Consider the following 24,026-nt stretch of genomic DNA (forward strand, 5'->3'; position numbering starts at 1 on the left):
TCCTCTAATAAATATGTTTAGCACTTGCTTGGTTTCCTCTAGATGCTGCCGTCAGTTGGTGAGTGATCCACCTTTGCTGGCTGTTAAAGTCTTTGAGTTGGAAGATAACTTTAATAACATTACTTGGCTTTTCAGAATAGGGAGAAGAAACTGAGTCAAATAAATATGCAACAGTAATGCAGTCAAAGCAGAACCACTACCTGTGTTCTTTAACTGCTACTACTTATAATAATAATGATAAAATTGCATAAACTTCAATTTCCCTTTCATTTTCTTTAGGAACATACTGAAAACATTTATTTAGCAATACAAGTGAAATTGAAACAAAGAAATAGAAACGCCAGGCGGAAAGAAGGCATTTTCCCAGCTTAGGCATTAATTAAGACCAGTCAAAGAAAGCTGCTTCAAAAGGGAAAAGGAAGCCAGCAGTAAGCACGGCTGCAACTGCTTTTCATAGGGTTTAGCAATGACATGTGTGGCAGACAAAATCATAGCAGGCATTAACGCAACAATGTTAGTTCAAAGGGTACAGTGAAAAAGTTGGAGGCAAAACTGAAGTTACTGCATAATAGAATTGTTTCGCTAGCAGATTTGTCAGCAACAGCACAGGACAAAGAAACTTGCTTAGCAGAACATGATAGTCTTGAGAACTGTAATCACCGGTTTAAAGATAAAATCAAAGGCCTGGAGAGCAAAGCAGAAGAAGACGTAGAAATATGCATTGGTAACTCTCCTGAAGGTGAGAGGTTTGCATCCCTGTGAAGCGGTGCATAAAGAAGCTGCTGCACACCACAGGTTACTTGTGCCCCCTCATTTTCCCTGGCTGGAAGCCTGCAGGAGCGTGCAGCAGCACAGATGGCTTTCCTGTGCATCCAATCAGCAGAGGAGTTCTGGGAACTGGGCAGTAGAGTTTATCCTTTACAGAAACAAAACCAAAAGAAGCTGAGCACAGTCTACCTCATACCTCTGTAAATATTTTAGACACTTTCAAAAACGGGTTTGTCTATCAGCTGAGGTGTCATAATAGGGCTGGTATTACACTTTTGACATGCATTTTTGGTCTCGCTGTTGTTCAGGCTGTCTGAGAAAGCAGCTGGTAATTTTCTGTTTCTTTGATGGGCAGTTCAAGCTCTCTCTTCAAAAATTTCTTAAATCCCTTAATCTGAGATAAGCAGCACGTATACATTTCTTCAAGACAAGGGTGACTACAGGGAAGTTTCCTAAAACCAAGATAAATATCAGTCCTTGCTTGATTCCAAACCGTCATTTGACACAGTGAACGACAGAGTAAATGAGTGGTAACTTAATGCTATGAAATGCAGCCCTTGGAGAGCTGTGACTGGCACACATTCGCAGCAAGGCTTTAGTGTCAAAAATGTATGAGTAGGTAACACCAAGAGTGCTGCTCACATTTTGGAGTGAAGGTGATGTTACCAGCACGCTGCTGCTTTCAGTTCATGCATGTTTGCTGGGTTACTGAAGTAAATGACATACACAGACCAGCAGGAGTTGCTACGTGCCAGCAGGTAAATGCCCTGTGCTCAGTGCCCTCCTCTGTAAAGGGGAATTGATGTTTCTGCAGCATTTTGTGCAGTCAGTTTTAACACATCACATCATCGCGAAGAACTTCTTTACTGTTTTCATGATTAACAGAGGACTTGAAGCACTTAAAAGATCAACCTTTCTAAGGACACTGAAAGCATTTGTGGCTGTTGCAAGGATTTCAGGTTATCTGTCTCATTGTATCTGTATAGCAGGTACAGGCACTGGCTTAAAACTTGCTTCTGTACTGACTGTTAGTAGTAATGAAGGATCAGGTGAAAAGAATTATTATAGATGCACTGGATTTCTTGTATTACTGGCATACCTCCTAAGAAAAGAAGTGGCTTTCAGGGGCTGTCTGCATGGTGCTTTGTAGGTACATGCCTATTTGTTCTACCTGCAGCTGGCTGCACAGACCTGGCTTGTGTTCAGCATTTTCAACATTAAAGGCAGAGAACGGGTTACTGCTTTCTGTGAAGTGATGCTCTCTGTGCTGAGTGCGGTGGCAGGGACTGCTCCAGTGGGAAGGCCATAAGAGCTGGGGCAGAGCACTTGGGGCAGGCCAAAGACTTATGGGGATGGTGCCCATAGGCCCATGGATCGATCCTCTCATTCTCACACTCACACTGCCCCTTTAAGACACTGATCTACAAATGATGTGAGTCTGCAACAAGCTCTAAGAGCAGCAACCGGTTCTATATTTCAATCACCAGCATCTCATTTTAAGGCTTATTTATCACACTGCTGATCAAAGCACCGCTGCCAAGTTAGCACTTAGGGGAGGGCACTTGGATGTGGTGGTGGTGGCACCACCTAAGCTCCAACTCATGTTACACTCACCCGAGCACACTGTTTATCCCAAGAACTATTTCCTATCATGTTTTTTATTTTATTTTTGAGAAAACTGATGTCATTTTAAACTTTGTTAGTGATTATTTACTTATTTCTTTATTTTAAGTTACTGAGAGTTCAGCCTGCCCTGATGGTCAAGCCCTGTTGTGTGCTGACTGTGTCTGAGCCCTGACAAAAACCGCCAGTCCCAAGTGGAGAACATTCAGTTCATGTCCCTGCTGCATGATCCGTAGCCATGATAAAGCTTGTTCCAAATGCAGATTTAGGATCTGTGTAGCAGGGCAAAATGCTGCTCAGAGATACTGAGCTGGTAACCCAGTTTTTGTGGTGCTACCCACACTGTAGATGTATCCTGTGCTATGGGAAGCCACCAGCTGACCATATCTTGTGGGCCTTCAGGATTAGGCACATGATGCATTCAACACATGGGCCTCTGTGAAAGCATGCACGAATGGTCATGCTGCCTCAGGCTGCCGAGTCCTTAGCTGTCTCTGTACCATCTCTGTGCATGCAACTGGACAGCAAAAAGGAGTTGCAATTTTGTGTTGTGAGAATTCTGTATTGGAGAATAAGGCCCTGCATGTTATTTCACAGAATCATAGAAACATTTGAGTTGGAAGGGATGACTTTTAAGGGTCATCTAGTCAAATTTACACAGTGATAGGACAAGGGAGAATGGTCTTAAACTGTGACAGGGGAGGTCTAGGTTAGATATCAGGAGGAAGTTTTTCACCCACAGGGTGGTGAGGCACTGGAACAGGTTGCCCAAGGAGGCTGTGGATGCCCCATCCCTGCAGGCATTCAAGGCCAGGCTGGATGTGGCTCTGGGCAGCCTGGTCTGGTGGTTGGCAATCCTGCACACAGCAGGGGGTTGAAACTGGATGAGCACTGTGGTCTTTTTCAACCAAGGCCATTCTGTGATTCTATGGTGATATGAATTCCTCCTTAATGAACAGGGACACCTACAGCTCCACCAGTGCTCAAAGCCCCATTCAGTCTGAGCTTGAGTGTCTCCAAGGATGAGGCATCCACCACATCTGTGGGCAACCTTTGTCATTCTGCATTTCATAGAACTGCTTAACAAGAGGGACAAAAGGAGGCCCTTAAATGTCTCTCACAAAGTGGAACCCTTCAAAGTGGTCCTAAATGGTCCTAGTTAGGTTCAAACCTCTGATGAGAATGGCAGGAAGCATCACCCTACATCTGTCTCTGACATGAGAACAAATTGCAGCCACTGCACAGCCAAATTGTCACAGCTAGTGTCTGCACATAGCTCAGACTCAAGGAAATTTGCAATTCCAACAGCAGATGGCACAATCCTAACACTTAAATCAGTCCACAAAGCAACCGTGGGGAAATATTTCCCAGGATACAAATCTGAAAGCTCCTGGAAGAGTCCTACGGAGTAAGTCTGCTGGTTTGGCAACACAAGTCGACTGCCTTTGGAAACATTACGTTTTCTCTTCATGGGAAATTATTTATAAAAGAAATGGCATTTCTGAGACAACTTGGTAGCAGTGGAGTTTATTTCAAGGCTCTCAGGTATGGCTGTCATTTTAAATGTAATTACTGTAATTACTATTTTGTTTTATTTTCCTGCATCCATGTATCACAAGGCACTATTTGAATTGTCATTATACAAAGTAGAAACAATTTATAGTGGCCACAGGTATAAAGGAATTCTGTTCAGTGAAAGGGAAGTGAAACTCTACAATTATTTGATTGAACATCAATCTGTTTCCACGCAGTTCTAACCCTTTTGTGTTTCTTAGTAAACATCCAGTGTCTTACAGAATTAGGCACAAGCAAAATAGCAAAATGTTTCTAATGTTTGGAATGTTGTGACCCAAGCAAGATATATCAGCTCCCAAAGCCCCAGCCCCTGAACATGCGAGTGCCGCAAACGTAGCATTTGGATTCCATTATCATCAATGGGGTTGTTAAGCAAATGTTCTTGTTTTGGCACTCATTATACAAACACATAGAATATGACCTAGAGATTTTCCCTTAATGGGCAGTATGGGAAGTCTGGACGTACAATTCAGGATGACCATTTCTTGAGGTTTAAGGATTTAAGAAGAAGCAAATCCATCTTTTTGATATGCTAAGAAATTGCTAGAGGAACTGTCTGGTGGTTGGATCAGGAAACTGTGAGTCAAGGCGTCTGTTCCCCACTTTGCCAATGAATCATTTCCTCTCCTTTGAGTCCTGCAAAACACCCAGACAGAATCTGTCCCCAAGTAAAACAAACCCTTTACCAGCTTCAACCCTCATGCAACTCCCAGGCTCCTGTTTGTAGTAGAAACTCTAGTGTGTGTTAGAACTGGAAAGCTTTAAACATAACTGAGACGACTGCGTTGTGGTCCCATATGTGAATTCGCCCTCCAAGATTTCACTGAGTCCAGATCTGTGCTATCAGCCTCCCTGTGACAGCACACAGAAGCATCCACCTCAGCATGGTCTGTGTTTCTGCAGGCTTTGCAAAAGTGCAGAGAAAAATACTTTTGCAATGCTAAGAAGCCAATCATTTATATTAGCAATGTGAAAGGACTGGAGTGTCCAACTCAACTAAGAATCTGGGTGATTTTCTTGCAGTTAGAAGGGCTGCTGTATTCAGATAGTGATTCAAACCACATATGTAATGTCTTTTTATTGGGATAGGATGAATTGTTTTCTCGAGCAGTGTATCTTTCTCTGTTGTTCATAAAAGGAAATGTCAAGCCATTTTAATCTCAACATATTGCCCCAGATCAGTGCTTGAATGGGTGATATCAACCAATGCTGCAGTCCCACTATACTCCTCTATGTCCCTGACTCATTCCCCAGGTATCAGACCACGTTAAGCACCAACTTGTCAAGTATAACTAAAGTGTATTTGCCACTGCATTGTACTGTCAAAAACTGCAATTGCTGCTGATGTGTTTGCAGCTGCTGCACATTCCCTGACTCCACCGTGGCTTTACCGAGGACCATACAGCTTCTCAGTTTGGTAATATTTGTTCTGGAACTAGCATTTTCCCAGAGGCAGAGAACCAGTGTGATGCTTTAGTATCCAGCTCGTCTATCATCCTGTCCCACTGCTAATCAACCAAACAAAAATATGCACACTCAGAGATAACGAGGACTAAGGGTCTTGCAGTTATTTTCCACAAGGATTCCAGGCATTCTTATATTTGCAGTAATTCCCAGAAGTTTACTTCCCATCTCCTTGCACAAGAAGAGCAGCTCTATAACAGTCAGAGAAAATACCAGTTCTGAGTTGAATATCGCAGCACAAAATGTCTTGAACCCTTAGTAACCAGTGCAGGAAGAGAAACAATTTCAGACGAGGAAAATAAGAAAGAAACAATGCTTTAAACATGGAACTCTTGATGGTCTATTCTTTCCTTCCATTGTTTGTCTTAAAAACAATTAAAACATGATCCTTTTCACAAAGAAAAGAATTTTCAGTTTCATTTGCCCATTTGACTGTAAGAATTCAGTCAGTGTTGGCCTGATGCGTTCCAACTCGTGCATTTTTTTTTCTGCTTATCTGTCATCAGAGGTTGTTGTGGTTTGGGTATGTGGAGGTAGATACACAGGCTGTAGATGTTTACATCGGATCTAACAGTTCTCAGTTCTGCTTCCTAATGTTTCTACTGCATGGTATTTCTTATTCTCATATAGAGTAGGCGTAATGAACAGCACCCTGGCAATGCTTGTGTCTCCCTGCTGATAACAAGTGGTCATCAGCTCTGGTGTAGATAAATGCTTTGCAAATGCCTAAAATCAGGTGGGGATAAGTCTTGTGCTCCAAGCTTGATGCTATAAGCCCCGATTCAACAAAGCACTTCATGATAGCATAAAACAAAACCTAAACTGAGACACTTCTCTTGCTTGCAGCCTCAGTTACTTAAGGAATGAGCAGTCATTGAAGATCAGAGCAGTTAGACTTTCACAAGGCTCATGTTGGATTTCCACCATGTGAACTTTCTACTCCATTACAACAAAAGTTTTCTTCCTTCAGTTTCATCCCCCAAGCAGATTTATTTCCAGCCCCTCCTGGCATTTGCTCTCTCTGTCCAAGTCACACATGCTGTGACCCAAAACTGGGGCCAGCCAAGCCTGAGGCCTACTGGGCCATGCGGACTTGTGGCTTTTTGCCACTACTCTAATCCTTTTGTTTCATTTCTGTTTAGCACCAAGGTCTTCCTAGATGAAAACTTTGCTTGAGAATATCCAGACTGCATAAATACAGAGCAGTGGGATGACAACTTCACGTTATTGGGCTTTAGTCTGTAAACAGTGCAGGGACCAGCAGCAGGTGTATCACTGTCTCCCCCCCCAAGAGCCTCTTCGAGCTGAGCAGAGAGAGTCTATCAGCAAAACATCTGACTTTTGTTTTCTCCCTTTCATGTCTTTTTCATTTTTGAGGAAACCTCAACTCACAAATTAAAACAGTACAAGACTGTGTTGTGGTACATGCAATTAAACCAGCTAAAATTGGTGAGCAGCACGGCACTAATTACTGTTGCATCTGTTTTCAGCAAAACTAAGTGATCTTTAATGTGTTCTTATTTTTTAATGAAAGATCAGCGTAAGTAATTGTACAAATATGGAGGAGTAAACCTTGCAGTTAGACTAATTATTTTTCTTTAGTCATCTTGGACCTCTGAGGCAGAGACCTAATCAACCCTTTTACAAAGAAGGAAGTTACTACACTCACCTCCAGAATGTGGCCAATGCTTTTGCTGGAAATAATAAATGAGAATAGTGATTTTATTATTGATGTGCTTATGGTGTGAAGATGTCAGAGGAGATGTCAAATACTCAAATCAAATAGACATGCCTTGTCTATACGTGTCCACTGAGAAGCAGAGAAATATGATTACTGAATTGAAAGCAAGAATTGCTGCAACCCTACAGGTGCTAGGTGCACAGATTAAGTGGAAATTGATAACAATGGCAATACAGGAACACAGACATGATGCTTTTTTCCCCCCTATTTCAACAATTCAGATTCTATTCCCTGCTGATCAGTAAGATCAGTGGAGATGTAATACTTAGTGTTGCACAAAACAGGTACTGTTAGTTGGTAGAATCATAGAATCACAGACTCATTAAGGTTGGAAAAGGTCTCCAAGACTATCTATTGTAACCATCCACCTACCACCAGTGTTACCCACTAACCATGTCCCTAAGTACCACATCTACAAATTTCTTAAACTGTGGGTGCCTGAAACTATTCTTCGTTTCACACAACTAATTAACTAATAAAACAAATACACAAATTAAGCTCATTAGTAGCTACATGGCTGTAATTAAGAATTAAATTTAATTCCAGTGGCTGTTATTTCCATGGCCAAGGTGACTGTATTAAATAACTGAGTAGGGTTGGGTCAGCATTACCAAAAATAATGCTCAGCGATTTTCTGGTATAAAATATATTATTTTCTGTAACTCCAGGTCAGACTTTCATTTCCTTGTATCAAGTACTTAATGCTACATTCACAAATGCATTTTCACTTGGTTGTACTCTGGTATTTTCTATAAAATGAATGGCTGCATATGTCCATGTACAAAAATTCACGTCACCATTTCACCCCATTTGCACTCAGCAGCTCCACACATCACGTTTGATTAGTAGATTTTTATATAATTAGGAATTAATATTTTACTTTATTAATGTGACAGTTGCAGTAAACTGCAGGCTGGAAAACAGATGTGTTGTATCTCTGTGTTACAACTTTCTGAAATGCTCAGTGGTAATGTAAATAAATGCTTTTTGGTTTCTCAGAATAGGAGGCTCTTTCAGCTGGAGGCAGAAGTGCTTCTATAGGGCTGCTGAGAAGTGTTCGTTTAAACTCTTTGACAATTTCTCAGTAAGAAATGAGAGAATTAGATTATCTATTTTTTCTTTATTTATTTATTTTGTTTTTTATTAAGTTTTGTATAAATTAAAATAGCACCGTGCAATTACCAGTTTTAGCCTGTTCTAACCTGAATAACTTTCCATTATTCTAAAGCCATATCAAGGTCAATTTGCCTGCAGTTCACATTTCTGATATTTAAGTAATCACAATATAATGAGTAATTAAGAACTACAAGCCTTGTGAAAAAAAGATCTACAAATTCCATACAAGTATTAAACACCCTGCTTGCATAATTCCCCAGGTTTCACAATTCTCGAGCATTTCTCCTTTATGTAAGACAACAACTGAGTCAGAGACCTCGACACATTCTGTTACAAGCTCGTTTGGTGCATAGTCCCTGTTTGCTTTCTGACCACAGTCGTAAGGCAATCTACATCCAATTAAATCTCTCAGCCTGCAGATCAGATATTCATTACACGCCCCTGATGACTGCATGCAGCGTAGTTGCAAAACGTCTTGGTAAATCTTATTTGAGTGGATGAGTTGTTGAGTTAAAAAGTGATGTAAAGTGTAGTCCTGCCCTTCCGTCTGCTATGCTTCATGGCACGCTTTGGAGAATTATCTGCTGGGGAGATGAGGCTCAGCTTTCCCCATAGCACCTAAGTGGTAGTGACTGAGAATTTGGGGTCACACTCAGACTCAGTAGTTATTGTACAAGCAAGGTGCCAGCTGAGGTAGCCAGAATTTAGGCAGTTTATACTGAAGCCAGTATTCCCTTGACATTCATTTCAGTTTTATTTATCTTGTGGGTAATAAGGCTTCTGCCCAGAGAAGGGAATGATTACAAAATCCCAGAATAAGGCCTTGTGCATGGCAGCGGCCATAAATACAGGGAAAGCATGGTTTTGTGTGAGTTTATGATGCATGCATTGGCTGTAAAACTTACATTTCCATGAGCATCGGTGCGCTGCAATGCCATTGATAACCGGTATGTCTGATGCAGAGATCATGTGAAACTTTTTGTTTCGATGATACTATAGAGGTGGGAGTGAGCTTTGAGTGAAGTAACCTTGCTTCTTCATGCAAGGTGAAATCACAGGGTCCGGTAAATTGCCTGCACCAGATTTCTGCATTACATAAAATCTCGTCTCTGTCATTCTCAGTACATTTCCAATGGAAGTGAAGATCATGCTCACTGACCTGCCTTTGGGTGTGAACTGCGTTGAAAGCAATTGCAGCTGTTGATGATGATCCCTGAAAAACCTGTCCCTTACTTTTCACTTTTCACAAGAGCAAGCAGATAAAGGCAATGATTTGGGCTTCCCATCCAGAGTCTGCAGGAGTGCTGAACCAGCAAGTACCCATGATAGTGTAACTGATCTCCAGCTCAATTCATTAAAGACACGTTTACTGTTAAGTACATCCCCTCTTGGGTTTTTTTTTTTACTGTTGTGGGGTTTTTTTTTTGTCTTTTTGTTTGTTTGTGTGGACAACAAGGGACTGAAATCCAGAGGGTAATTTCAGCTTTGTTTCTGCAGGAATTAGTCCACAAGAGACTGTGCCATACAGCTTAGATAATTCCTCTCTCAACACATTCTCTTTCAGCATCCATGTGGGAAGCCAGAAAAATGAGAAGTGCTCATAGGTTTGCTGGTAGGGCTCCCCTTCATAAACTGCTCCTTCATTCTAGCAAGATTAAAAGGAATGGGAAATCAGCTTTGCAATTGAGTTCACCCCTCCTCAGAGATGGGGCACAGAAAAACAGATCCCTCTTTTCACCACAGAAAAGAAAACCACAATTCTTAGCAATGAGAAAAATAATGAGGGAGAAGCCCCTTATCTACTCCAGCATAACTGAGTGGGTCAGATCCTTCAGTCAGGTGTGGCAGCTAAAAACCTGCTTTGGAAACAGCAAATCTATTTGCAGATCTGGGTTGAGTTTGGACAAAAATGTTTACCTTCAAAGTGCAGGAATATTTCTTGAAAGTATTACTTTGCTGTTTCTTCTTGGTATTGGCCAACCATAACTCTTCACCTTTCGTTATAAAAAGCCATTTTGGATCTTGAAATTTACAAAATTTACCATAGAAAGCTTTTTTGAGGGCTAAGTTCCGACTCCCACAAAAGTCTTGAAACATTTGGTTGTAGATTAAAAATATTTTAGATGATGACAAAAGTCATTTTGTTCTGCAGAAGGCCCCTTGTTACTCTTTTGTTGTTGTTGGTTTTGGTTCAACGCAAGCCAAATCTTCCACTGTAGTCGTTTGTCCTACTTGTCAATAAACAGGAAATGTTTTCTTTTAATACTCATCAATATGAGACAGACGAAAAGTTGCAGAACACCCCCACAATTAAAAAGAGGAATGAATTGCCTCACAGTCAGAAAGGTTGAAGAAGACCTCACTCGTTTTCCTCTTACAAATAGTGTGAAGTGAAATCAGGAAATGAGAATCTGAGAGAGAAATGGCTGAGGTCCTGATTTTATTTCCCTGAAGTTACTAACTTTAAGCAATGCAGGACCCGTGTGTGTGAGTGAGATCATTTATGAAAGGAAGGGGCATGGGATTTGTCCATAATGATGGTAAAGAAACAGATTTAAATAGGAGTTATTTAGTGAAGAGCCACATAGAGCTTCAATGAAACTCACAGACAGATACTGCAGAGTCCCAAAACCTCACTCCCACCTGAGAGAGATAAGGAGGCTGTGGCACCTGCGCACACAAAGTGGAAGTTTTACTTACTTGAATCCTTGGGTGTTGTGATCTTCTGTGAGCTGCTGGTGGACATCCCTCGGCAGTCAGGAAGGCATTCACTGGATGCAGTCCTGCCCACATTTAGACATCCACTTCATGCTGCACCACCTTTCCATCCCTTTCCATCACATTCATGTGCTCATCTGCTAATCCTTGCCAATGCTACCGACCTCGTTGTCCATTGCAAAGAAGTCAGTACTTCAGCAGTTCACTACCTGCTTGATGGCTAGCTTGGGGAATAGGGAGTACAAGGCACTATACAGCATGGAAATCAACACTGGCACAAATAAGAGTAGTAGTCTGATTGATTGTTTCTTTATAATACTCTTTACTAATACCAATATAGCACTTTCTAGGGATCCATTCTTTTTCTGCTCGCCTTTTTAAATTCATTACATTTTTGAAATGCAAATTTCAATTCAGGAAACACTTTTATTTCTTCAAGGACTTTTAACATGCTGTAACCTGTGGGAAAATGGGGGGGTGGGGGGGTGGAAGGAGAATCCATTTACATTTTGCTTGTAGAACTGAGAGGATAAAAACTGCAAACTGACCCAGGTCAGGAATGAGCGATGGCCAACCTGCGGGGCTCTGTACACTTTGCAAGTATAATTGCATCCTCTGTTTGTAGTGCTGCTGCTCAGTGTAACATCTACACTGTAGATGTTCTGTATAGCAAAGGAAAAATCACAGCAGCCCCGGTGTTGCTTTGCTTAAACCAGAAGCTTTGCACGGATACCCTGCAAATGGCAATGCTGCTCTCCTAAAGCAAGCTTGCCAAGGCTGGGAGTGCCAGCTTTTCTGAGAGCTGAGTAAGTTTTGCCCTTTCATCCCACCTTGGCTGCATGTTGTAAAAATGCAGATGCCTTGGAAATTGCCTCCAGGTGTTGAGTGATTTGAATTTCACCAAAAAAACTTAAACCTTAATCTAAGATAGATGACCTTGTTTTCAGCAGAGGATCTTTCTGCATGTGGAAGAGGACTGGAAAGGGTCTTTCCTGCATTACCTTGTTGCAGCTGTAGTGCTTCTTTTGGTGGACTCTGACAATCCTCAAGTCAAATGCACCTTAGAGTGCAAGGCTGGTTTGGGTGTTTGGAGGAGATATATGTAAATTAACAGAAAACTCTCCAGTCCCAGCACTTTTTGCTGACTTAGTCCTGGCACCACAGTGCTCAGTGTGGAGGAAAATAGCTGTCTTTGAGGAATGCAGAGTTCATAAAGTGATATGGTGTCTCCCCACAGCAAACAGCAACAGAGGCTTGCCCTTTGGCTCTCCGTTTTCTTTGTGAAGCAAAAGCACTTAGCTTTTCTGTCTCAATTTCTTCAACTAGAAAAATAAAGGACAGTGTTATTTAGTTTTCTCTTGGGAGCGCTGTGCTGGTTGATTTATTAACGCTGATGAAGTCTGGGTCTTTATGTAGAGGCTTGCTCAAATGCATGGGTTTCTAATCTTTTGGCTTGTCTGGGAGACATTGAGTGAAGTGAATTTTATATTTGGACCAAATGTAAAATATAGTTAATGTCTGTAAGTATCAAAACTTCTTTATATATATATGTATTATTAAAACATTAAAAAAGAGGGCAGCAAAAACCAGAAACTGGTGGGGTATTTGGCTGTGTTTTAGTGAAACTAATGCAGTACTGCCTGCTTTGATAGAAGTGGATGTGGTTCTCAGTGAGTTGTTAGGGTGTTGGTCAGAGATATTTGATCTAATTTTACCCTTCCTGTGCTTCATCTTTGATAACAGTTGCTCACGAATGCCAAAAAGCATGAATAAGGCGTGATTGTGAAGCAAGGGATATTTGGGTCTCATGAAAATCTGGTAGACTGATAAAGAGACATTGTCAGATTTTTCTTTGAGTTGAATCTCTGACTGCAACCTGATGTGTTCTATTAGAAAATTCACGTGTAACGTATTTATGTCAACTGAAGATGGAGTCCCAAATATACCCCAAAATTCATCATTGTTTTTGCAGCCTTGAAACTTGTCCTCAGATTCTTATTATTGAAATGGAAAGCATGGCTACATATTTTTCTCTGTTCACAGGACTGTGTTTAGTCAGTACATCACAGTGCTTGCAATCATTTGCCATCACTTCACCGTGACATAATTTCAGTTTCATTTTAAGTGCTGTCATGGTTTGGAACACAGCATAGATAAGTTGATTTTCACCTTGAAGATGCATGCTTGGCTCATTTGAATGAGCAGTCGAACCCACGAAAAATACTAAATCTGTGAGCTATTACAAAACTAATTAAAAACATATTGCAAATTATTTTATACTTTTTGTGAGCTTTTTGAGACATTGAAAATTACAAAATTTGTCAGCAGTACGTGAGTATTCTGGATATTTCTATTGCACTGAATGTATTAACTTATGAAATTTACTTCTCAGAAAAGGTGGAATGAAATGCCCAGGGAGGTGGTGGAGTCACCAACCCTGGGGGTGTTCAAGGAACGACTGGATGTTGTGTTGAGGGACATGGTTTAGTGGGTGCTATTGGTAATAGGTGAAGGTTTGGACTGGGTGATCCTTTAGGTCTTTTCCAACCATGGTGATTCTATGATTCTATGAAATAATCCCATAAAACAGCAGCCATGCAATACTTACTGTGGTCCCAGGTTCAGTAGTGCTGGAAACCACACACTGTAGATGTGGTTTCACTATAGGTTTAGAGAATGGTAAAACTGTAGTCAGGCTATATGGGATTTTTTTCCCCCCAGTATAAAGTGGCCAAGGATTACTATCTGTTTAATATTTGGGAGGCAAGAAACACTTCCAGCATTTGGAAACAGCAAAGAACATCCTTTTGGGATAGCTGAGATGAGATGCTAAATCTTCCAACACACTTCCACTCCTTCTTCTCCTATTACAGCAGACACTGAGGGTAGCAGTTGGGTCCTTGTACATCACCACCATCAGGAACAAAACACATTAACTCGATGTTGCTAATGAGCAGTGAGCGAGCACTGGAATAGGAAGATGTGTTGACATTTGAAAGATCCCAGTTACGAGGTTCCGTGTTGCCTAATTGCGAGGGCTGTGTGGGAAGCGCTACTTCAGTGTCTCTGTCTAGTATGGACATGACCGGCAGGAATACTCTACCCCTGTGGAATGTCAGTTACTGGAGGAAACAATTATCCTTTCTGAATATTCAGAATATGTCAGAATGTTCTTCCCTTTTCCCTTTTAGGGCTCATCAAAGCTGTTGAGTGTGTCAACATCATTCCACCTACTTGGAGGTGCTCTGGAATATCTGATTCACAGGTATTTTGCTTGTTTGGCATTGAGCCTTGTGCAGCCAGTGCTGTCTTGAGCCTTTGCAAGTAATTCAGGTGAAAATGGAGTTTGCCAACAAAGGGGTGAGCATCCAGGCCTGGCAGTGGAAAAAAGGAGCTGGGAGGTAGGAAGGGAAGAGGTGGGATGGGCAGACAGGATTGGCAGGCAGGGAGCTGGGGGCATCAAGCTTGCTGCTCCCACCAAGACACAAGGTTGGAGGCAGCAATTGCTGATGTTGCTTTCAGAAGTGACCACACAAACTCACTTGTGATAGTAGCACCCTATCACACACATCCAGACCTCTGGCATAATCTAAGCAGGTAACATGGCCAAGGTTGTTTTACTGCCTTTAGCACCCTGCCAAGCATGGCACAGCATTCAGTGCCAGTGCTCCATTGACCGCGAGGGGAGAAATAAAGCATGTAGGCTGGTTTATCATATCCAAAGGCTGAAAGGGTACTTTACTTCTTAGGCCAAAATAATGTAAGGTTCTATTTCTTGGGCCTTGAGGCCTTCTGGCACTGTCTAGTTGTCAAATACGTAACATTTCCTTCCTCTCCAAAACAGGCTGCCCATATCCAAATTGCCTGTAGCCCTGGACTATGCTCATTCCCAAAGAATGTGCCTGGGTGAAGGCTAGCTGGCCTAGGACAACAGCACGTGGGGGTCTTCTTTATGAATTTAACAATGCAGGCAATCAAGTTCTGGGCCTGGGTTCTGGCATTCATTTACTAGCAGAAGTATAGCCAGTGAGTAGTAACAAAAGGATCACCCAGTCAACTTGTCTGATTGCATATCGTGGGTTATTATGTCTCACCTTGTTCTCTTTCATAGGGGTTTGCCTAGAGCATCTCTACTAGGAAGACATCCAATCTTGATCTGAAAACATCAAGAGACAGAGAATCCGACTCTTCTTTTGGTAAGTAGTTCCCAGGATTAATTGCTCTTACTATTAATAATGCATGCCTGGGTTTCTCTGTATGAATTTGTTTGGCTTCAGCTTCTAGCTGTTGATTCCTGCTATACTTTCTCCACGAGATGAAGGAGATCTTTTGCATATGCTATTATCTTCTTGTGGTGGTACCTGTACACTTTAATCAAGTCACGTCTCCATCTTTTTGATAAAATGAGCAGAGAGATCCCTTCCAGGCTTTCACTGGAGAGAGGCATTTTCTCTCATCCTCTCTCTTGTCTAATCTACAACTTTTCCCACTTTAAACACAGGCACCAGAACTTTTTACACTATGCCAGTATTAGGCTTACTAGAGCAGTGGAGAGAGATAAGATCAGCTCCCCACTCCTACTCACTGCTTCCTTGTTTATACATCCATGAATCACATTATCTCCTTTTGCTTTACACTGAGAGCTCATGTTGCTGCTCTTAAATCCAGTCTGCAGTCCTTGATTTCCAGGTCTGCAAAGGGTAAAATCCACACTGCTCTAATTCTTTTCTCATACACGAGATTCCCAGAGAGCTGGTGGATCCCCCATCCTTGGGGACACCAAAGGTCAGGCTGGATGGGGCTCTGAGCACTGATGGTGCTGTAGGTGTCCCTGTTCAGTGCAGGGGAGGGGGACCTGATGGCCTTGAAGGGTCCTTTCCAACTGAAACAATTCTATGATCTCCTTACTGCTGTGAGTGAACGCGTTGCCTCCTCCCCACTGCTACTGACAGCGCTTTCTCATCTTAAAAAAAGAAAAAAGAAGAATAGATCAAGTCTAACCTGTCTTTCCAACAGAGATTTTATGCTCATTAAAATCTGAGAACTATGGCAAGGATTTCAGCTTGATAGGCAGAAAGTATCTGATTCATCCCAAAGGTAAGTGTAGTCTACATGTCTAAGCCAGCATTATGATTTTTCTTTTAAAACAAAATCACAGCTACTCTTTGAAGGGCTGTGATTGTGCAATCACCAGGGCAAGAAAAGACACAAAGCAAACTGATCTGACACATGTTTTGTTTTAAGAGATGTAGAATGAAATAACAGACCTGAAACATCTCTGTTTGTGATCCTTAACATCTTTGCTCTTGCTGATTCTGATCTTGTTGATCCTCTGCTCAGGAAAATGTTTTAGGATTTGTCATGTGCTGATATTTTGTGTTGGTGATTCTTTCCATGTAAAGGGGAGGTTGCGTTGATGCCATAACACTTAGAAATCAGTGCTGTGGGCTTTTTAACAGGGGACAAGCCTCTAAATAACTACAGGCATTTGTGGCTAGCCAAGAATTACAGTGTGAAACCACCTGTAATACATAGAGATGCATGAAAGAGGAAAGTACATTGAAGCTGATGTGAAGCTGCCGATTACTCTGAACAACGCGCTTCATATTACAGCCCAAGAGCTCACAAGCTCTGCCATTAAACAGGCCTTGATCACTCTGAGCAATGCTGACATTTGCCTCTGAAACGACTCTGAGAGACTGATCAAGGATGATGTAGTTGCTATTGTCAGATGTTTACCCCCCAGATTATACGGTTATTATTCCCAAGGAGTTGGAGGGGTACACCCCACAGCTCTCAGGAAGAGGGATGGCTTACCTGGACACGTACTCTTGGTGAGGGCTCAGCATAATGTGAGGATGCCCGTGGGAACCTGTACCTCTGCAATATGCATTTTACCATGGTTTATTTGTGCTGTCCCCATAACACACCCATTGCTGTGGGATGTGGATGCCTTTCAGTGATGTACTAAACGAATAAACTACTTGTCATGCGTGTTTCTGACTCAGTTTTGCAGTCGAAAAGGAAAAGTCATCCCTCCCTGATGGCACATTGCTGCGTGGACACTCGACACTATAAAACAACCAAGTAACGTCAGTTCTGGTTTAAACAAACATAATTAAACAGCATAGACATGAAAATCTCTGTTAATAATAATTTGGCCACAAGGTATACCATAAGCAAAGCGTGGATTTCTTCTGTCAGTGCAGTTGTAGCTGTCCTGGTGGCTGGGTGGCAGTGAGGTGTGTTGGCCGTGGGAAACCTCACCTGAGGTGTTCCCAGGCAGAAGAGTGAAATGAGCCTGAGGATCTGTTGGGACACTGGTCATAAACCTCACTCTGCCAGATGTTACCTTCTAAAGTGTTGGTGTCTGCTCAGGGTTTGGAAAACAGTTGGAAAACTTGGTCGTATTCCTCAGTTGCTTAAAAAATATTAGTATTTTATAATTCCTCTACTGAAAGTGGCACCAAAACAGTCAGCGGCAAAATATCATCTGCCAGTCCCAGACGTGGCCAGGGAGCTGGGGTGGGTTTTCTGCAAAGGGAGAGAATAGAAAAAAAGTGGCCAGCAGAGGTCAGATGCAGTTTTGAACTCTCTGAGAGCAGAAGGTATCCAGAGATATTCACAGGGCTTTGTACTGTCTATTAGCATTCAGGATGGAGTGTTGTTCGGTGTTTGTCTGCAGAGCAGGGCTGCCTGTCCCTGAGCCGTTTTGCTTTACTGACAGCTGTGATTATATTTCCACCATTATGGTGTTTTCTGTGTTTCACTTCTTAAGTACATTTTGTAATGTTAAATCTCATACTGTAGTTGAGAGATGGCAAATAGGCTGTGTGGAAAGTCATAAATAATAAACAACTTATAGAAGGTTCCCTCTCTTACTCCCTCATTCTTTCTCTCTTTCTTTCATTTTCTTTCTTCTTTTCTTTCTTTCCTTCTGTATTATGAACTCGGGTACACTGGATGACAGTTACACCCACAGATTCACCCTCCCTAAAACCATTCACAGTTAGACTTGCCACTGCATGTTGCTCTCCTTTCCGAAGCTGAACAAATTGCACAAAAAGAGCTGAAAAACTTATGCTTCCTTTCAAGAGTTCTCCATCTGGCCCTGTAGCCAAGGCTGATTCTCAATTTAGGCATTCTGCAGACAGGGAGAACAGCACACATTGCACAGAGGTGGGAAACTCAGGTGGGCTATTTGCAGGTGATAAATGATGCTGTGAGTGTCCTAACAGGAAAGATATTTGTTCAATCTGGCCTTCCCCACTAAACCATGTTCTGTTGGTGTTACACAGTTTCCTGATGGACCAACGCACGTGTCCTAAAGAACTAGAGGAATTAAGAGGAATTAATCTGGATTATTAGACCTCCTAGGACATGTTTTTCTGCTACAGGTTTCAAAGCAGCAGAGAAAGAGTATTCAGAGTTGAATGTCTCAGAAAGTAAGGTTCAGTATCTAGAAATTATGGAGCCCCAGCAAGGTCAAGGGGAGAGAGAAAGGAAAAGGCAAGACCAGTTAGTTCCCAGTGGACTAATTAGCAGCTCTTGTAGGGAGCTCAAAGAGGAAAAACAGGTCATTCCTGCTTGCAAAGGAATTGTCATTCCTCTGAAAATGTTATATATACACATGGAATAGAGTACCATCCACAGGCCTCAAAATACTTTGGGAGTACTTAGTGAAAGTGAGCGGGAGACCAAACAGACATCATAGAACAAACAAATACACTTGGTCACTGAAGATACCTTAGCATATTTTCTGTCAGAAGAGAGGCAATATTGTGGGGATGCAAAGTAAATTCAACTGTCTTTCTAGAATTCCTTTGCAGATGGAGGGTAATAAAAAGAATTCTCTCCTCTTCCTTGCATGGTTTAGGGTTGCTGCACACTGTTTGAACAGCTGCACTTGCAGCCACCTTCAGGGATGGGACAAGTCAGCGGAGCAGGAAGCAATCCAAGTATAGATCATTCAAAAGTGACGGAAGGGATGAGCTATTGGTTTTCCTGACTGATAAATCCTTGTTTCTGTTTGGGATCTTGAACTTGCTGTCACGTCTGAGGAGTTTCAGCAACTTACCACAGTGCTCAGCACATTTGTCATACAGCAAAAAAGCTCCTTCCTAGCCAGGTTCAAATTTCCTGCCTTTAAGCTCCCAGTGGACATGTCTCATGGAGCAAACTCCACTGCTCTGTGGCTTGGGTGACTTGCTAGTTGCTGATTCCCTTCAGGTTCCTAACTGGGGAGTTCCTATTTCAGCAACGTTAGTGTGAATTCGTGTCTGCACAAATAGTGTCACAGAATAATAGAATAGAATCATATAAGTTGGAAAAGACTACTTAGATCATCTAGTCCAACCGTCAATCCATCCCCACCATGCCCACAGAACCGTGTGGCATAACTTCTTGTACACAGCAAGGGGACATAGCATGTGAGTATTCTTCCCCTTGTTACCACTCAGTAAATGCATGACATACAGCCTTGGAGGACTTGCATAGGATAAAAGCTGAATATTTGTAATTTTCCCACATATTTAGCAGTCTTAAAGATGTAATGTTCAAAGTCATTATTTATTGCCTCAAGTGATTCAAGAAAGCAGGAATTCTTCCACAAGAGGGAAGCTGTTTCAGTCTACCATCGTGTTGCTGCATGACTGAAGTCAGGGTAATTCCCCACACAGCAAGCACCCCCCACATCAAGTACTCTTGCAGAGGGAACTCCAAAACACACTGCTTATTCTCTGCAGGCAATCTTACTGATAGACTGCAAATATCTCTATGGAGCTGTGTTTTAATTAGATCTGTAACTGGCGTATGACAGCAAATTTTGGCATGTTGGGTTGGATCTGCTGTGGTGCTGCCCACATTGCCTCAAATGATTCTATGATTCTAAAGGTGAATGTTAAAATTAGATAAGAAGTTTATTGCCCAGAAAAGCAGCTGATATTTAGGTAGTAAATGTTACATATCTGAATTTAAGCAGAATGAGACCTGTCTCTGTCTCTTAGTCCTTCTTGGAAGCAGTGGCACAGCTCCCAGGGATGACTTAAATGCACTAAGAGCAGTCCAGGGTAGGTAGTGAGTTTTTGGAGCCACATAGATATCTATCTACAGGAGCACATGGCAAGTCCAGCACTTGAAAACACCGACAGATTTTGCCCTGGGTTTCTGAGTTTTGGAGCATGTTTTATTCTCAGAGATTAAAAAATAAGAAAAGGAAATCCACATTGCTTAGAAAGGAGTATTTATGACTGTTGCAGTATTTCCTTCAGCTTACCTATTGAAGGCCAGCAGACAGAACAGTCCTAGATTAGAGCAGTCCTACTGGTTCTTCCCCTCTGCTTCTCCCCAGTCATCTCCAAGAGTCAACCACAGACCTTCCCAGTTCCCCCAGTGCACATCTGAAAAGCTAGTTGCACCAGTCAGTAGACACCTCTTCTGTCAATGCCTGTTTTAAAACCAAAGTGTTCATCAATTCTCTCTGGCTGGTCCCTTGCCATTACATTTTCCTTCCTCCTAGAAATCTAACTCAAAATAGAGGCTAAAAAAACGGCAAAGGTTGTCCAACCCCTTCCCCTCACCCCCTGCATTTACATTTATGGAGTGAGTCACTGTGTTGAGAGTTTGTAGGCTCTAGGATAACCTCCAGGACCTGAGGGAACTGCACAGACCCCCTTCCCCCAGGAGAAAGGTAAGCTGGAGGACTGACATCACATCACCACGTTTGTTGTCTTTCCAGGGCAATATAGGCTATTGAATCCTGGTTTTAAAGCAGTCACCTAGAAACCTGGAGAAACATTTTTTTTCTTTAAACACTTTGGTCAGGTATAAGTTGAATTTCCCACATATACAGTGAACATTCTTTCAGGATAAAGAAACTGAGAATGCTTAGCCTGCACAGGAAGATGTACAGAGAAAGCTTTATACCAAAACATTGTCTGAAGGCTACCTAAAAAAGAGCGAAGTTCTAGTTCCAAGAAAAGCGTTAGAATAACAGTACAGCTGTGCAGTCTGTTTTACTGCGTATTTCACATATATTCAAAGTCTGTGCCAACCTAACAAGTCTTCAAAGACTTCAAAGCCATTTGCGGTGAGCTACATTGAGTATTGGCAATATAGATAGTATGGATATCTAGATTCTGGCACCATCATTTGGATACTAAATCTAAATGAAAGTTCTAAATCAAAATCCTTGAGTTGATCTTGGTCATATTTCAGAGATGTCTTAAAATCTGCATCTGGGTTCTGATCCAAAGTGTACCACCATGCTCCCATTGTAAACGCCACATGCACCAAGGCGTATGTCATGATTTAAACAGCAGCTGGGAAGGAAAGCAGAGGGTGTTTTTCAAATGGCTAATATAGATAAATACACACTTTCTATGTAGAGGTAAATCCTTTTATCCTATTGCGCAATGTTATATTTATGTAACACCTAAAAGGTTATTTTGCATCATAAAAGAGGGCTAAAAAGGCAAAACCAAGCAGAGCTGACCATAGCTGAAAAACAGGAAAGCCACTAGGAAAAGAGAAAAAAGGAATTCTGGTTGTTTTACATAACAGATGGCAGCATAACAGAAAGCAGCTGATGTTTGTTGCCTAAGGGAATTTTCCTGTGTCAGAAAAAAATAACATTTAGGATATACAGACCCCCCCCCCCCTCCCCATTAAATGAGTTTCATAAAAAGAGTGTTTTATTTACATATACATGTATGGGCATAGATATATAGCTGCACGTGAACTTGTGCATAGTTGTGTAGATATCCGTGTTTGGAAGGAAAAGGGGTTAAGAAAAATGACAGTGATAATTTTCTTACCTGCTTCACAGTGTTTACTGCTCCTTTCTTCAGAGCACCTCGTTGCTTTTAGTGTCTCTAAAGATCAACCTGGGAACAAGGAAGAGAGGAATAAGACAGAACATGAAGGCATGTGACTTGATTCACCTCTCCAGGAGGTTTCACAGAGCTAAGTATCATAGAAGCTGGCTTGGATATCTGATTTACAGTGTACAAAGGAAGATACATCACAGCAAGGAAGCCCGAAAAAGGACAGCACAGAAGAGAGAAAGACAAGAAAATATCTTTCAGCAGCATGTACTACTACTGCTTAGAGCCTGATGGGCTCAAGTCATTTGAGGATGCACACATACAAACATTTGCCCCGTGTATGCAAGGGCTTCTTGTACTGCCCTTTGGAGGATAAAGGAGAAATAACTGCTGAGAAGTGCCTCTTGTCTTAGCTCAGAGCATACGTCTAGTAGGATGGTAAATAATGATGATTTCTCCTGAGTACATCGCAATTATTATTAACTGGATTTGTTATTCACTAAAAGCTACACGAAGGAATTTTTCAAGCATTGGCCTAAATCCACTGTTGATGAAATCAGTGTGTTATTTTTTTCCTCCATGGATTTGGATAGAAGCATAGGATCATAGAATGGTTTGGGTTGGAAGGGACCTTTAAGATCATGTAGTTCCAACCCCCTGCTATAGGCAGGAACACCTCCCTCTAGACAAGGTTGCTCACAGCCCCATCCACCCTGGCCTTGAATGCTTCCAAGGAGGGGGCATCCACAGCCTCTCTGGACAATCTGTTCCAGTGTCTCACCACTCTCACAGGAAAGGAAAGGATTTCTTCCAGATATGCAGTCAAATTAAACCCTAAAGCTTTTGGAGAAAATAAAAATAAAACAAAACCCACAAAAAACATCCAAAGAAGAATCTTTACCTTATTGAGAATTATATTTCTTTGAAGAAAGGTGATGTTTTAACAGCCTGAGAAGAAAACCAATTGGATCAGAATAAAAATCTTGATATCAGCACTCCTAAGTGGAAATTCCACCTGTCTCAAGAAGCAGCCTGTGGAACGCCCTACTCAAAACTGTTTAATTTACAGGAGAGTTTTCAGCTCAGTGACTTTCATCCCAGATCTTATCCATTACCAAGATAAGGGAAGGACACAGGCAGGTGTTGTGGCTGGCTATTTCCAAGTAGAAAGGATGTAGCAGAGCAGAAAACAACTGTTTTGTGGTATTTCCCTCCCCCCACACACACACACACATTTGTTAATGTTTCCTTTCATTTTTCCCCCCTTTTAATTCACTTGTCTGCTCAGTTATTTTGTTGTTTGCTTTTATTGTTTGGTCGATTTTGTTTTGTCTTTTCAATTCAACCAATCTTAATGGAAAGCCACCTGGTAACAGCATTGTGGTTGGTTTTGAGTGCCATGGCTGACAACAGTGATGTTAGTTTTCTGAAAAGAAGGGGAAGAAAAGATTGTAGGATGGACAATTTCTGTTAAGGCTCTCAAAAAGCTGGTTAATTTACTTGCTTAAATATATTGACTATCAAATTGTCCTCTTAAGAGTTAATATAAATCACAACGGTGGTGCTGAGCACCGTGTGTGCTGCCATTGTCAATTGCAGCCACGATCAGGGATGTTCTTTGCTCTTTAATTTGCTTTTTCTCATGAAAAGATGATTGACACAAACCGTGCCATGTTTGCTCAGAGGGTGGTGAGTCACTGGCACAAGTTGCACAAAGTGGCTGTGGGTGCCCCATCTCTGGAGGTACTCAAGGCCAGGTTAAGTGGGTCCTGGGCAGCCTGAGCTGGTGGGGGCAACCAGCCCATGGCAGGGGGCTGGGGCTGGGTGGGCTTTGAGGTCCCTTCCAGCCCAAGCCATTCTATGATTCTATGATCACAGTGAGTCAGGTCAGCGGAGCAAGTGTAGGCTGGCAATTGCTATTCATTGTAGATCCTAAAGAAAATCTTCACAGTATATTGAATGGCTGCAGAAATGAATGTTGCAGAGGCTGCCATCTGGACATAACAGTCAACAAGTGTACTCTGGTATTTGAGTGGATAGGATGTGATAAGAATGACTATTATTTTCCTGGGTTACTGCAAATGCTTTGGATAGAGTTTCAGTTCTCACATTGTATGCTCCAGCTGCCATCGTGGCTGTGGTGCAACATCTGTAGAACCATCAGCCACAAGGAATTGCAAGCATCCCCTGAAATGAGG

At 41.9% G+C, this 24,026-nt stretch overlaps 2 long non-coding RNA genes across 2 annotated transcripts in view; one reads left to right on the top strand and one right to left on the bottom strand.

Moving 5' to 3' along the window:
- Positions 1-3,752: 3,752 nt before the first annotated feature.
- The window catches only part of LOC107312254, a 54,631-nt gene continuing 34,357 nt past the window's right edge, over positions 3,753-24,026 (top strand). The window contains exons 1-3 of the long non-coding RNA XR_001554455.1: positions 3,753-3,936; positions 14,197-14,270; positions 15,117-15,201. This is a non-coding gene — a long non-coding RNA (uncharacterized LOC107312254). The remainder of the gene's footprint in view (positions 3,937-14,196; positions 14,271-15,116; positions 15,202-24,026) is intronic.
- Positions 19,141-24,026, bottom strand: part of LOC107312255 — a 48,010-nt gene continuing 43,124 nt past the window's right edge. Inside the window, exons 4-5 of the long non-coding RNA XR_001554456.2 lie at positions 21,820-21,888; positions 19,141-20,450 (exon numbers count right to left, since the gene is read on the bottom strand). This is a non-coding gene — a long non-coding RNA (uncharacterized LOC107312255). The remainder of the gene's footprint in view (positions 20,451-21,819; positions 21,889-24,026) is intronic.

This window comes from Coturnix japonica, chromosome 3 (assembly GCF_001577835.2).
Source record: "Coturnix japonica isolate 7356 chromosome 3, Coturnix japonica 2.1, whole genome shotgun sequence".
NCBI classification, from domain to species: Eukaryota; Metazoa; Chordata; class Aves; order Galliformes; family Phasianidae; genus Coturnix; species Coturnix japonica.